The sequence below is a fragment of the Ambystoma mexicanum genome, chromosome 5p (assembly GCF_040938575.1).
Source record: "Ambystoma mexicanum isolate Mex_15411 chromosome 5p, UKY_AmexF1_1, whole genome shotgun sequence".
NCBI lineage: Eukaryota > Metazoa > Chordata > Amphibia > Caudata > Ambystomatidae > Ambystoma > Ambystoma mexicanum.
This window is the reverse complement of record NC_090930.1, coordinates 596,906,220-596,921,124: the sequence shown is the minus strand read 5'-3', so window position 1 is coordinate 596,921,124 and position 14,905 is coordinate 596,906,220.

Here is a 14,905-nt window from a genome sequence, read left to right as displayed (position 1 = left end):
CCCCTTCCAGTGGGGCGGAGAGAGTGACTGAAGGTGTAGGCAGGGTCATGAAGCGCAGCAAGGGTTGCAAAGTCATAGCGAGAGATCCTGGTTTCAGCAAGGGTGATGAGGTAAAGAGAAGGAAAATGAGAAAGTTAAGAATTATGAAGTAAATTATGTTTTATTGCAGATACTCATTTTATTTATTTTATTTTAATGCGATATAGTTTTATAAACAAAAACTTTACACATATATTTTCAACAATAAAATCATAAAATAAAATCATAAAATATCATAAAGAATCTTATATTACTATTATACACTTCATACGAATAAGTACCATACATTCACTATATCCGTTCATGGATCCAAACTATAGGTCAGAGGTTAAGAATATAGTACATAAATACTCTCATATACATATAAACACATATTCATCAGTCACTAACCCAAGTCTTACAACACTTTCGATTGTTGCAGATTCACTGTGCATTCCAAAGAGCAATACAAACAGTGTAATATGTAGAAGCATAGAAAAGCTAAGTCTGAGAAACAGAGAGGTGCCGGGTTTAGCTGCGAAATAAAAACATGTAATTGAAGGTAGGATTGGAGTAGGTTTTGTAAATAGAGAGAGTAGTGGAGTGAGAAGAGTGGTGGCATTGGGGAGATGAGATGATAGGGATGGGAAGGGAGTTGAGATGGTTCTGACCAGATGAGAGTTAACAGAGAAGTAGAAGGGACATGGAAACTGCTACTAAAAGACAAGTAGCAAGACACAGCAAAGCAAAGGCTCAAAAGCAAAGAGTCAATGTTCCTGTTTTAAGTGGTAATGTTGTCAAATATTGTGGTGCATTCCAGAGTGTTCCATTATTTTGCAATCTATGTTTATCGTTGTTTCCCTATTATTTCTCTCGAAAATAATCACAGGCAACTCTGTTTTTGAAGTGTAAACACAAATGGGACTTTTATTGACGCATGTATGTTTATAGTTAGTACATTTTATGGAATTGGCGTTTCCCCCTGCGATGCAGATTATAAAAAGCCGTATGCCACTCCTTTATTTTCGTGATCCATACCACTTCAAATGCTGTGTTTAATGTGTGTTCATTTATGTTGGCTATTTATTGCCGGTAATATTAGTGATTTTGGATTTTTGGGCTACACCAACTTAATTGTCGAAATATTGAAAATAGCAAACAGGAAATCAGATATGTTGGATGACTGGAGGACCCTCCTATTTTGGAAAACAACCTACATGATTAGTTTACCTTGTTATTGTTACAGAAAACTCATTTAGACAGCATTTTCGGAAATGTTCCATTATCACCTAGTTATATAATTGTCCAATGCTTGGAAGCTTGTGTAGAGTAGGGTGTGTCATATAGAAACATTACTTATGCACACAGAAATGTAGGCAAAAACGCAAGGGCAAACGGGGCCGTAATCTGGAGCATGTTCTGTGTGTCTGAAAGAGCAGGGGGCACCAGGAAGTACTGCTGTCCGCTTTCCCTTCTGCTGCTAAAACTTCAGCCCACTTAATTGCAGTTCATTATGAGCACAGGTATCCAGTATACTTTTTAACTTCTGGCTTTAAAGTTTCAACAGAAAATTGAAAAGGTGGAGGTTTTGATTTACACTTGTCATTTTAATCCCGTAAATCTAAAGAACACTGCCACTGAATTGTGTGAACTTGAAATCCTTTAAAAACTACACTGTAGAGAGACAATCAATATCTTCTGACAGGTATTCCCTTCGCACGGCTGTCCTGATCAGACCTATTGGACTCGTGAAGAAAGCTGCTTAAGAAAGCTATATTTTAGTCTGACACTTTGTGAGCTTGCACTCGCTGCCGACTTGCCTATTGATCTTGCATACGTTATTTGTGCATTGTATGTATGCAAATACCTTTTAACCAGGGACTTGCAAAGCCCCTGGAACAATAAAGCATCGGGATTCGGTTTGATTTTGGTGTTCTTGCCGTTGGCACGTTTCCATATAAGATTTAAGCAACAATGTCCCCTTACAGTTATTTCTGTTCTCACAATTAGCAAACGTCTTTGCAGTTGGTACATGCTGACCCACATTCTGAAATTGTTTTACTGGTAAATTGCATAAGTGTTCGATGGTGTGAAGCTTTCCAAGATGGAAAAAACAGGAGGCATCTGACGGTGGGTTTGGTGACGTTTTCAACACACTTTGCTACCTAATTCGGTTGAGTGCAGCTATATGATCATAGAGTATCGGGTACAGCATTAAATGCCTCAGTGACTGCTGTCGTTCCTCGGAATGCGTGAGGTAAGCTCTTTTATGAAGACGTGGCATATTATTGTATACCTATACATCACAGAGTGCATATTATAATGGTACATAACTATGTTGACATAATTCATAGAACTCACCTTATGCTCGGAGCAAGGTTGCCACATGTGTTGTAATATACACATGTCCCTGTGTACCTGTCTCGAAATCAGCAACTCAGAATTTCTAAAAATCTTTTTTTCAAAAAGATAAGTATAGCAATGGCATACTCACTATCCTGTTTCTGTTTCTATTATAGCAGTAAAGCCCAAGCTGGTGGGCCGGATCAGGTGTGAACAGTGAGGCCCAAGATACAGGCCTGAGTGGGTGTTTACGCTGGGGTACTGATATCAAAATATTTGTTTGAAAGAACAGGTTGCACGCTCGCGGAATCGCGTTCATTCAAATGAATACTCATCTAAGATGGTAGCCATGGAAATGGAAGGTGGAAGGTGGGCCTACATGGAGAGCCCCTCTTGAGTTCCATGGTGGCCGAGGATACTGTTGCCACGATAGACATTTGGTAAGTTGGGTGGGGTTGGGATGGAGATGATGGGAAAATAATGGGGTGGGTGCTCAAAGCTCTGAACTTCTTCAGCCTGCAGGCTTGGATTGTAATTAATAACAGAATCACTTGAAGATGAAAAGTATGTCATGCTGTTTTAAAGAGTGTGTGGATATCCATGTTCACCCTATCTTTTATATGTCTGACACATATTTTGTGAAAGCATTCTAAAAACATAACCATGCATAACCCAGGCCCTCCGAGCGTCCCTCTCCCACCCCGCACCCTCTTCCTGATTCCCGCTCCCCTCCCGCCTCCCAACCCGCCCATCCCCGCTCTGATTGGGCCGTGAGCCCAGGTTGAAAGGGTCTAGCGACCCTCCTCGCACCGGCCCCTGCATTCACTGCAGGCAGCCGGCGCGAAGTGAGGAAGCCCATCCGGGCACGCCGCCTATTTTTCGGGCGCCAACTGGGCCCCCAGGCCCTCCGAGCGTCCCTCTCCCACCCCGCACCCTCTTCCTGATTCCCGCTCCCCTCCCGCCTCCCAACCCGCCCATCCCCGCTCTGATTGGGCCGTGAGCCCAGGTTGAAAGGGTCTAGCGACCCTCCTCGCACCGGCCCCTGCATTCACTGCAGGCAGCCGGCGCGAGGTGAGGAAGCCCATCCGGGCACGCCGCCTATTTTTCGGGCGCCAACTGGGCCCCCAGGCCCTCCGAGCGTCCCTCTCCCACCCCGCACCCTCTTCCTGATTCCCGCTCCCCTCCCGCCTCCCAACCCGCCCATCCCCGCTCTGATTGGGCCGTGAGCCCTTCATCACTTGTCCTCCCAGGGCAGCCCTCTGCCCGGCAGCCCCAGCGGCTAAGGGCCCCGAGGCCAAGGGCGGCTCCAACAGAGGCGGCTCCAGAAAGTGTCTGCAGGTGTCCGCAGGGGACGCCAAGGAAGCCAGCAACCAACAGACACCAACAAAAACCGTGAGTGTGGCATGAGTGGGGAGTAGAGCAATCACTCTACTCCAGAAAGTTCCTGCCACTCTAACTTACCTATCAATGGCCTAGACTGCTACAGACCTGCACCATGCATTATTAGAGAGATGTGACCACCAGCCCAAACCTATTAATGGCGGGACATCAAACACTGCCTGCAGTATAATGCTAACCATACCGCGAGTGAACCACAAAGACTAGCCTGCGCCAAATCTAGACAGAAATATGATTGTTAGCATGGATGTTCAAGTTTTATGAGTCCTAGCATGTCCACACTTAGATAGAATTGTGAATACTGGCATATCCACACTTAGATAGAATTGTGAATACTGGCATATCCACACCTAGATAGAATTGTGAATGTTAGCATGCCCACACTTAGACAGAATTGTGAATGTTTGCATGTCCACACTTAGACAGAATTGTGAATGTTGGCATGTCCACTCTTGGATGGAGTTGTGAAAGTTAGCATGTCCTCATTTGGATAGAATTGTGAATGTTAGCATTGTCCACACTTGGATATAATTGTGAATGTTAGCATGTCCACACTTAGACAGAATTGTGAATGTTAGCATGTCCATACTTAGACAGAATTGTGAATGTTGGCATGTCCACTCTTGGATGGAGTTGTGAAAGTTAGCATGTCCTCATTTGGATAGAATTGTGAATGTTAGCATTGTCCACACTTGGATATAATTGTGAATGTTAGCATGTCCACACTTAGACAGAATTGTGAATGTTAGCATGTCCATACTTAGACAGAATTGTGAATGTTGGCATGTCCACTCTTGGATGGAGTTGTGAAAGTTAGCATGTCCACACTTGGATAGAATTGTGAATGTTAGCATGCCCACTCTCAGATGGAATTGTGAATACTGGCATGTCCACACCTAGATAGAATTGTGATTGTTAGCACGTCCACATTTGGATAGAATTGTGAATGTTAGCATGCCCACTCTCAGATGGAATTGTGAATACTGGCATGTCCACACCTAGATAGAATTGTGAATGTTAGCATGTCCACACTTAGACATAATTGTGAATGTTAGCATGCCCACTCTCAGATGGAATTGTGAATACTGGCATGTCCACACCTAGATAGAATTGTGAATGTTAGCATGTCCACACTTAGACATAATTGTGAATGTTAGCATGCCCACTCTCAGATGGAATTGTGAATACTGGCATGTCCACACCTAGATAGAATTGTAAATGTTAGCATGTCCACATTTGGATAGAATTGCGAATGTTAGCATGTCCACACTTGGATAGAATTGTGAATGTTGGCATGTCCACACTTGGATAGAATTGTGAATGTTAGCATGTCCACATTTGGATGGAATTGTGAATGTTGGCATGTCCGCACTTGGATGGAATTGTGAATGTTAGCATGTCCGCACATGGATAGAATTGTGAATGTTAACATGTCCACACTTGGATAGAATTGTGAATGTTAGCATATCCACACTTAGATGGAGTTGTGAATATCGGCCTGCGTCGCATCTAGATGGAATTGTAAATGTTAACATGTGAAAGATGCATTAAGAAAGCGTGCCCTATAGCCTCTCCATGAATTTAGAAATATGCCCAATAGCCTGTCTGGTAAACTGAATTTAGAAGTGTACCCAAGATCCTCTGTGACAGTTGCATTTAGAAGTGTGCCCAATAGACACTCTGGAAAGTTGCATCTAGAAGTGTGCCCAATAACCTCGCTATGAATTTAGTAGGGTTCCCAATAGACACTCTATGAAAGTTGCATTTAGAAGTATGTCCATTATCCCCTCAGTGAAATTTAGAAGTGTACCCATAGCCTCCCTGAGAGTTGCATTTAGAAGTGTGCCCAATAGTCTCTCTAGGAAATTGAATTTAGAAGTGTTCCCAACACCCTCTCTGGAAAAGCCTCTCTGAAAAACTGACTTAATAGTGCGCCCAGTAGCCTCTCCGTAGAAAATGGAATTTAGAAATGCGCCCAATAGCATCGCTGTGAAGGTTGCATTTTAGAAGTGTAACCAATACCCTGTGTGAAAGTTGATTATAGAAGTGCACCCAATAGACGCTCTGTAAAGTTGAATTTAGAAGTGTTCCCAATTGCATCTATGAAAGTTGACTATAGAAATGTATCCTATAGACACTCTGGAAAGTTGCATTTAGAAGTGTGCCCAATAGTCTCTCTATTAAATTGAATTTAGAAGTGTTCCCAACACCCTCTCTGGAAAAGCCTCTCTGAAAATTGACTTAATAGTACGCCCAGAATCCACTACGTAGAAAATTGAATTTAGAATTGCGCCCAATAGCATCGCTGTGAAGGTTGCATTTAGAAGTGCAACCAATACCCTCTGTAAAAGTTGATTATAGAAGTGTATCCAATAGACGCTCTGTAAAGTTGAATTTAGAAGTGTTCCCAATAGTCGCTCTGTGAAGTTGAATTTAGAAGTGTTCCCAATAGTCACTCTGTGAAGTTGAATTTAGAAGTGTCCCCAATAGCATCTGTGAAAGTTGACTATAGAACTGTATCCTATAGACACTCTGGAAAGTTTCATTTATAAGTGTGCCCAATAGCCTCTAGTAAACTGAATCTAGAAGTGTGCCCAATAGCCTCTCTGTGGAAAACTGTATTTAGAAGTGCGCCCAGTACCCTCTCTGGGAAAGTTGCAATTAGAAGTGTGCTCAGTGAAAGAGCATATAACCGATCATACCACACCACCATGCTTACTCTCTCCTTACATCACCACTCAACTAGAACACAGAGATACTATGACACCATTCGGTATAACTGTTCTCATACCAACATTCCGCCGCTTACTCCACATCATTCTATGTAATCACTGCTGGTTCCACACCCCCAGCCAGGCGTTTTCCTCAGGCCTAACGCAGCCACATCCGTTCCGGATAAATCCTGCCAGAACGAACACATTCTCCTGATCTCTCAACCACCACACCTACCGCTAAGAAGCAGCTATTACACGAGTACCGCACGAGCTGCACACATACCCGGTGCTCACACGCACCTTTTGACTCTCCCTACTCTCTCTACTGATCTGAACTTCGGTTCCCAAGGGCGTTCAACCTACAAGCGCCTTCAGACCATACCAATGGTATATAAGGCGCTATATAAGTGCAAAATAACAATAACAATAACAATATGTAGCCCATGGCTTTTCAAGTGTTGGTTCTGTTATTTAAATACTACATTGGCAGACATGTCGTCCATCATCCATGTGCTTTCTATAAAGTATGGACCCATAATGTGTGTGAAATAGCAGTATGGGGGACTGAACACCCGTGGGTCTCAACATCTAAATCTACACAATAACAAGAATATCTAGAAACTCAATAAAGAAGTAAACTACCTTTAATGAAATCCTTGTAAATAATCACTTCATAATTGATAGAATACAGTGCATCACATTCAAATTGTCACAAAACCTCTAAATATAGAACACAGTACATCCAATGCAATTCATCAAATATATTTAATAACAAAAAAAACGTTGTTAAGGGGACATTATAGTTAAATTGCGCTACTAAAAACCTGAGAAATTCCATTAAAAAAACTTTATCATCATGACATTATGGTTCGCGGTAAAACCTAAAAAACCCTGAAATTCGCCAGTTATGGTAGCCTAAGCAACCATAACTGCCTGCACCACTGTGCACTGCTAACACTAACACCAGCTAAGCAACCATAACTCGCGCCACCACCGTGCACTGCTCAGATTAACACCCAAGACATCAAAGATGACATCACAATTATCATTCAAGTTTTCAAAGTTTGGCGACGATTCGTACAGGGGTAGGACAGTTATAAGGCAGCCAAAAACAGTTCTTTCTATGGAAACAGCCACTCCACCAAAGCAACACATTCACTAACTTCCTTGTGTAATGTGCTGCAGTGGGTGACAGCAGGACCTAGAGGATTAGATATATGTCCACGTACTTTTGAATGTGTAGGTGTACAATGGCTTATACCTCCACCGCTAACAAGGTAGTTTCTGAGTGCATGGGCTTCGGCCATGCAACCAACACTGTACACCCTCCCCAGAACAATCTCACATGCTAACCTATAGGACGAGTGTATGCATTGCAGTAATATGAAGTGGTGTTTCTGGGCAGGGCCTAGGGTTTTAGGAGTATGATGTATGGGCTAGGGGCTGCAGCCATGGAAGCAAAACTCTACATCCTGCCCACAATAACCTCATTGATGTACAGTTGTACGGGTGTACTGATACATGTGCTATGCTTCACTTATTCATGGCGAGACACTGCACTCCTAGCTGTTTGTGCATAGATATTATTGCAATGTGTTGATGTACACTGGCTTATAACTCCAGTGCCTACAACTTTGTTGTTGGGTGCATGGCCTTTGGCTATGCATCGAACACTGTACACTCTCCCCTCAACCATGTAAGCGATAATCAATACCACTGCAACATGTCACGTCCATGGTGGCGTACTAAGCAATAACACACCCATAGGAAAATGTAATGTAATAGGGAATTACACTCAAAAGCAATGGTGACTAACGCCATGCGTGTCTAGCGAACATTTTCAAGGTGCCTGTACACAGCACGGACTCAAATAGTAGCCTTATTAGATCCCTCATTTTCTGCATGTACAAACATCCTGAAGAAGGGGACAATGCAGAATATATAATAGACAATTGCCGCCCAAACAAGTACAGTATTTCATCCGTCTCTTACTGTTTAAACCTCCCCAAGCATTGTAGGAAATCAAAATCATTTCCCAAACACCATTTTCCATGGCGAATACATCATTAACATCTACCGGCCAAACAAATACAGTATTTAACCCATCTCTTACTATGTGCTCCTGCCCACGCACCGTAAAAGAGCAAAACAGTTTCAAAAACAGCATTTTGCCTCTGGTAAGTAGCGAGCTGTCTTCGGATCCAAGATGTCGGGCGCATCCACACATTCTGACGTACATCACGGCTCACTGTAGCCAATCAGCAAAGATGTCGTGTGTCCGCAGTGATGACGCCAGCCCCCTGGCCAATCAGTATCATGTCCGCGGAGAGAACAGGGAAATGTGACCGCGGAGCGGACATAGATATCACAAATGTATTGAGATATGTGTTTTGGTTGTTTTAAAGGAAAGTACTGGACGGATTGTCACAAAATTTACTAAAGCTCGCTTTCGGGTCCAAGCCCCTGCCCCCGAAAATCCGTCCAACGGTTTGGCCTGTAGCCGTGCGCAAATTTTTCCACCATTCAGTCTATGGGAAAAAAAGACGTTTTGGGACCCCCCTATAACTTTTCCCCCCCTGGCCCAAACATCACCAAACTTTGCTAAACAATTCAGTGGCCCATGCATGTTTTTTCCAAAGTTTGGTGAGGATTCGTTCAGCGGGAGCAAAGTTATAAGCCGCCCAAAAAGTGCTCTTCCTATGGAAACAGCAACTTAACCATAACTACCTGGCCACTACCGTGGTCATTTAATAATACAGTTAAAGTGCAAAACAGAGCTGCCTTCCTATAAAGTGCTAGAGTGCCTAAGAATATCCAAAAGGGGGCTGTCAATAATGAATAATAACAACAAAAAACACAAAAACAAAAACACAAATCTTTGGTCTGAATTATGTAGTAAATCACACACTATTTTGTATGTTTAGTAAGACTCAATGTAGTATCAGTGACCTTCGTTCACCATGTTTCTGCTCTTTAGTCCTTTAATTGGTCAACATTCCTCAGGAGCTTAACAGGTAGTCACTATTCACTTAAGGTACTCTTCTAATGGTACGAGAATTATTCTTATGCCATAGACACTGGCTAGTTTTACTGTCTCTAAGAATGCTTCAGAACCCCACACTGCAAAACACCAAAAACAATGAACAGATTATTTACCATGTTTTGATTAAAGGTATTTTAATTATTTATTGAGTTTCTAGATATTCTTGCTATTGTGTAATTTTAGATGATGAGAATCACAGGTGTTCAGTCCCCCATACTTTATAGACAGTATCTTGTAGGTTCCGGGATAGGGTCAGGTCTGCATGTACAACTGTAATGGTGTATCCCAGAGTTTCTTTCTAATATTTTTGGTATACATCCATGTGCAGGATGCTCTTGAGCAATAATATTACTCCCAGGAAGGCTGTTATCTTCAAGTGGACTCAATGACGGAAAGTCAATGGCGCATTCATGCACACCCATATTATTATTACGTGACACACTTTTGCTCAAAGTTATGCATTAATTTTCCAACATCACTTTCTTAAGAACGTCAACAGAAGACTTATTTCACAGTGAATATTCAATTAACAAATGTTTGGCCAGAACCAGATCAGTAAACACATGAATACCTAAGAATCCAATAATACACAACCTGACCTGAACGTCTACACCGAACTGTAAAAGGGAACTCTCTATAAACTTTTAATTTTTCTTCCTCCAATAAAAAAATAAAAATAAAAAATAATACACAAATCCAACATAATTCTATTTTGATCGTGACTTGGCCTTCCCATGGAACTCAGAGTTATGCCAGGATAAATCCCTCCCCCACTTTTGGGGACACCCAGCCCTTCTGCACATCATACAAACCCCTCTATGCATCTCTCAGTTCCTGATTCCTCCTAATACCTCCCCAATGCACCAATAATAATGTAAGTGTGTCTACTATTTCTACAAAATATATATTTTTAAAACACACACACACATTCCATGCAGGGACCCGCATGCCTAAGTAGAGCAGTGGGTCATGCTACTGTTGGGATGAATGTCCAACGTCCCGAATGCAAGAGAAAATACAAGTTAAGGAAATCCCTATAGCAAGAGACAGATACCACACAAAAGGCCAGACACCTAGCCATAATTCACAACACAAAGGCCTTAGGCGAAGCTGACAAGGGAATATATACATTTCTGAGAACCTCCTATAAAGAAATGGAGGCAGAAACGAGCAGCTGACACACACACACACACACACACACTTAGAATATTGCTCACGTAGAATAATGGCAAAGATGCATAACGTGCAATAGAGCATTTGGTCTGAACACACACACATGAGCAGGATAAAGACACACAGTGCATCCCAAACAGCAGTAAGAGCCTTTATTAGAAACAGTGAAGGTAGTGATCACAAACTCATAATATAAGCACATCTGACAACTATTAGTTGTACAACATACACATAGAACAAAAGCAGCGCTGTAGGCCAGTTAGTATTAATAGGCCTCAGAAATCCATAAATTATTCAACACATAAAAAATCACTGGGTATGGTTCATGTTAGAGAGAGAGGCACATACAAGGTCAGTGTTTTCAGAAGACAGGGTGGACAGCTGTGCTCTCATTGGTCAGAACGCAGAGGGACAGATCATTCCCAGGCTGTGGATGGGAAGCAGTGATTCAATCAAGTTTTGCAACATTGAGCATACCCCATGAGAGAAGATGTAAGCGCTCCACAGGGATTGGATAGGAGTAGGAGATGCTGCAAGTTACCAGGTATGGAACAAGTGAAACATATTACCAGTAATATGCCTGCCTATTGCTTTAAAAACTAATAAGGCAAAAGCCACAGCCCAGTGAGAATGAGGTAATGAGCAGAAGGGTGCACAAGACAAAGACGATCAAAGGAAAAGACACACACTGCCCCAGTCGGAAAAGATCCACCAAGGTGTGCAATCACAAAAATTGAGCATGTCAGCACCCAAACCAAGAAGGAGATAGGTAGGTATTCATCTATTATATTATAGAATCAAGTAGATCATTAAGCAATTTTGGGAACATATACACATATATAAATATTCAAGGAAAAAACTTTAGTTGCAGGGACGTTAAAGTAAGAACTTAATGCAAAAAAGCAAAAAAAAAACCATCTTTTTTTTTTCTTTTTTCAGTTGCGAAATGCCAGAGTATCTTGCAACCGAAAAAAGACACTATTAGTACCACGGCATAAAGTGGAAAAAGACTTCTTGTAGATTCATTGCATCAGAAATAAAAGATCCTACAAACGTCTCTCGCTTATCCAAGTGGTACTGCTGGAGATATCAGCAGCATATGTGTAGAGACACCATAAAAACCCTCCAATTTCCCCCCTCATCTGGACCTACCAGCTCCTCCCACTCCCCAGATAGCCTCCTCACCTCCCCTACCCTCTCCCTTTTTCCCCAGAACAAATACAGCTCATGTGACGATGTTTGATTTCAGATGTCAGCTATTTGCATCTATAGCCGAAGCTACAGAAAGCTTTGTGTTGGAAACTCGGTCTCTGGACCATCTTCTACTCAGTGCCCTCTAGCAACCCCTCCACATCTAGCCTGATGGCATTTGCATGTTATTGACCTGCAAATAGTTTTTTTCCTGCGTTTCATTTTCCCATATCCTCTGTGATAGCCGCAAATATCTCTCGCATCGAGGTGGTGCTCATTTCATCTCGAAAAATTATGATCCTGCAATGCACCATGGGTGATATCTCATGTTTTTTTGGGAAGGGTCACCCCCTTCACCGTCAAATATTTAAATAACTACTGTACGGAATATCCCCAAAGCACACATGGATAGTGAGTCACTTGGTGCACAACTTGTTTTGGACCTTGTACAAATCCATTCAGCAGTTTGGGCTGTGCGCTTGGGCAAATATTGACCTTGTTTGTCTATGGGAAAATTAATGGGGAGTAGGCTGCACATTTGGAGAAAAAAATATTTTGGATGGGTGATGTCATCATTGTGGTCGTAGGCTGCACAACAGAGGTTGTGAAGTTAAGGTGGCTTTAGCTGAATTTCAGGGGTTTTGTTGTATTAAGTTCTCACCTTGACGTCTCTGCAACTAAAGTGTTTTCCTTGATTTTAAAAGAATTAGTTACAATGAATTGTTCACCTTAACGTCCCTGCAACTAAAGTTTGTTCCTCGAATTTCAAGGGGTTTGTTATTCCATACATTTTTAGAATGCTTCCAGACCGCTAGCATGGTCTTCAGCCATGTTCAGTGTGAACAGCCTTTGGCAGTGCCTATTGTCCATTTTAAAACGCTATCAGATCACTAGCCAGTGGGAACAGCCAAAAATACCAAACCATTGCCATGTCCTTCAGCCATGGCCGGTGGGCATGGGCACTCAATATTTTAAAACACTTCCAACACATCACTCAAAGAGATCCATCATTCACAAACTTATTTTGTCCTCTTTTCACAGTGGTATTGTTATATATAACATATTGCATACTTTGAGAACTCACAATGTTCTTAGGCAATACAGAGTGAGATTACGGGGCTGATTATTTGGAATTATTTGCACCGAAAAAACGCAGATTTATGCACCATTCTGCGCACAAATCCATGTTTTTTGGCGCAAATAATTCCATGAATCAGCCCGTAAATGTTTTACTGAGGATCTCTCACTTTGGTTAAACATTGCCCTTCAAACCCCTTGTTTCATGGATGTCTCATTGGGCCTCATTACACGGACTGCGGTAACCATGGCGCTATTAGCGCCATGGTTGCCGCCGGTATTTTACCAATTCCGCCTTGGTGAATGGGGGAATTACCACCCCATTCCAAGGTTGGCGGCGCGGTAATTCCCCATTCACCAAGGCCCTTCCCCATTCCCATTTGAGCCCCCATAGGGCTCAATGGGAATGGGGAAAGAGCAAATAACGGTACCGTTATTTGCCCTGAAGTCCCTCAGTGGGTCCCTTCCTTAACGTGTGGTCTGGCCACACGTTAAGGACGAGACCCGCTGAGGGACCTCCTAGTATGGCGCTTATGGATTATCGGCACCGGTGTCCTTACCGGTGCCCTTACCAGTGCCGGTAATCCCTTAGCACCATCCGTGTAATGAGGCCCATTGTCACTGCTGTGCTTCACTATACAACCCCAGCTAATCACAGTTAAGCAGTACTGAACAAGTTAAGAAATGACCAACTGCAAGAATAACATATGTCCAGGTACTTTTGCCCCCATAGTGAAAATTAAAAGCTGACACGATCAGTATACGCACAGGACATGATCAGTATACGCACAGGAAAAAAGAGGTAATAACTGGGAAGGGAAAAACACTAGAATTAATACATTTAACAAAAGGTAAAAAAGAAACATTTATTTGTTTTCATATTTTATATTGTGTAAATGTTTTTATATTACTTTCTACAAAATGCAGTAAAAAAGACACAAATAAATTCCTAGGGTTCACAAATGACACTATGGGGGTCATTACGACCCAGGCGGTAAGTACACCGACTTTACCACCATGGTGTAAACTACGTTTACACCATGGTGGATGGCGGATTTAACGCCCCATTCCAAGGTGAGTGGGGCGGTAAATCCCCATTTCCCATTTACCCTTCCCCATTCCCATTTTTGCCCCATAGGGCATAATGGGAGTGGGGAAGGCGCTAATTACGGCACCGTAAATTACGGTGCCGTAATTAGCACCAAGGCGGTTTACTGCCATGGATTTTAACGGCTGCTAAAAGCAGCCGCTCAAATTGGAATGAGGCGTTAAGGGTTAACGACGGCGTTAACCCTTAACGCCTGGGTTGTAATGAGACCCTATGTTCTAGAAGAGCCTTGTCCAAAGAGTCTAGGATACCACCTCCAACCTCGATCAAGCTGTGACAAGTTGTGCCCTTCTCCAAAAAGTTTGAAAGATGGGGTACAGGCAGAATGGACTGAGGTTCGCTGTTAGTAGAAAACAACTAGTAATCATATTGGAACTCTGGCACGGATGAAAAATCCTGCTGTATTAGTCTTGCTCCATACGCTTTCACCATATGTTTCACATGAGCCTTCCACGATTCATCCACTTCATCCAAATGTAGTCTAAAGGGCAAGAGTCCTACTAGCAATAAGCCCAGGGTCAGCAGGGCACTACCGCAACAGGTAATGGGCCAAGGTCTTTGTTAAGCCCTCACGCTGGTCGGACCTGTAACTATCAGCATGCATAATATTCACCCGACCTCCATGGAAGAGCCACTGTGCCAGGTAAACTGCCATTGACATCTGCCAGTATTTCTGTATCAAGTAGCAGTAGACTAACAAGAACATTAAAATCAGTGTGTTTCATTTTTTAAACTGTTGCACATGTAAACTTCCAATAAACCATCCCAACGTTTTGTGCTGAACCCATACTGTGGGCCTCATTAGGACCCTGGCGCTAAGTGTTTAACAGCGCCGTAAAA